This window comes from Schistocerca piceifrons, chromosome 1, assembly GCF_021461385.2.
Source record: "Schistocerca piceifrons isolate TAMUIC-IGC-003096 chromosome 1, iqSchPice1.1, whole genome shotgun sequence".
NCBI lineage: Eukaryota > Metazoa > Arthropoda > Insecta > Orthoptera > Acrididae > Schistocerca > Schistocerca piceifrons.
The window spans coordinates 388,972,062-388,973,695 of record NC_060138.1 but is presented as its reverse complement, the minus strand read 5'-3'; positions in this window follow the sequence as shown (position 1 = coordinate 388,973,695).

The following is a 1,634-nucleotide window of genomic DNA, read 5'->3' as shown; positions in this document are numbered from 1 at the left end:
GACAAAACATTCGGTGTCTGCGGTGAAAAGTAATAAATATTGGGCATGCAGCCTATAATTTTAAATGAAGAAAAAAAAACAGTACAGATCGGCAACAAACAGTTTCAAAGGACACCTGGTCAACTGAACCTTCTTTTCCAAGGACTCTAAAGATTTGAAAATGTATCGCGAAATATTGCATTTGACTGATCTGCATAAGAATGCAGAATCTGAAGCAATGTGAAATACAAATCCGTTATAAAACCTATTTCTGAGGTTATAGAACTCCACAAAACAGCACACAAAACGTACCCTCGAAGGCATGTCATGATTAAAGGTTTGGATGACCTGTGGCAGGAGGATCTTGTCGACATGTGTGAATAACGGATTGAAATATATTTTCATGGTCATTGGTTCTTTTCTAAATATACTATGTGACCAAAAGTATCCGGACCGCCCAAAAACATACGTTTTTCGTATTTCGTGCATTGTGCTGCCACCTACTGCCAGGTACTCCATGTCAGCGACTTCAGTAATCATTAGACGTCGTGAGAGAGGAGAATGCGGCGCTCCGCGGAACTCATGGACTTCGAACGTGGTCAGGTGATTGGATGTCCCTTGTGTCACACGTCTGTACGCGAGATTTGCACACTCCTAAACATCCCTAGATCCACTGTTTCCGATTTAATAGTGAAGTGGAAACGTGAAGGGACACGTACAGCACCAAAGCGTACAGGCCAACCGCGTACCGGCCGGTGTGGCCAAGCGGTTCTAGGCGCATCAGTCTGGAACCGCCCGACCGCTACGGTCGCAAGTTCGAATCTTGCCTCGGGCATGGATGTGTGTGATATCCTTAGGTTAGTTAGGTTTAAGTAGTTCTAAGTTCTAGGGGACTGATGACCTCAGAAGTTAAGTCTCACAGTGCTCAGAGCCATTTGAACCATCTTAGCCAACCTCGTCTTTTGACTGACAGAGACCGCCGACAGTTGAAGAGGGTCGTAATGTGTAATAGGCAGACATCTATCCAGACCATCACACAGGATTTCCAAACTGCATCAGGATCCACTGCAAGTACTTTGACAGTTAGGCGGGAGGTGAGAAAACTTGGATTTCATGGTCAAGCGGCTGCTCATGAACCACATATCACGCCGGTAAATGCCAAACGGCGCCTCGCTTGGTGTAAGAAGCGTAAACATGGGACGACTGAACAGTGGAAAAACGTTGTGTGGAGTGACGAATCGCGGTACACAATGTGGCGATCCGATGACAGGCTGTGGGAATGGTGAATCTCCGGTGAACGTCATCTGCCACCGTGTGTAGTGCCAACATTAAAATTCGGAGGCGGTGGTGTTATGGTGTGGTCGTGTTTTTCATGGAGGGTGTTTGTACTCCTTGTTGTTTTGCGTTGCACTATCACGGCACAGGCCCACATTGATGTTTTAAGCACCTTCTTGCTTCCCACTGTTGAAGAGCAATTCGAGGATGGCGATTGCATCTTTCAACACCATCGAGCACCTGTTCATAATGCACGGCTTGTGGCGTAGTGGTTACACGACTATAACATCCCTGTAATGCACTGACCTGCTCAGAGTCCCGACATGAATCCTATAGAACAGCTTTGGGATGTTTCGGAACCCCGACTTCGTGCCACGCCT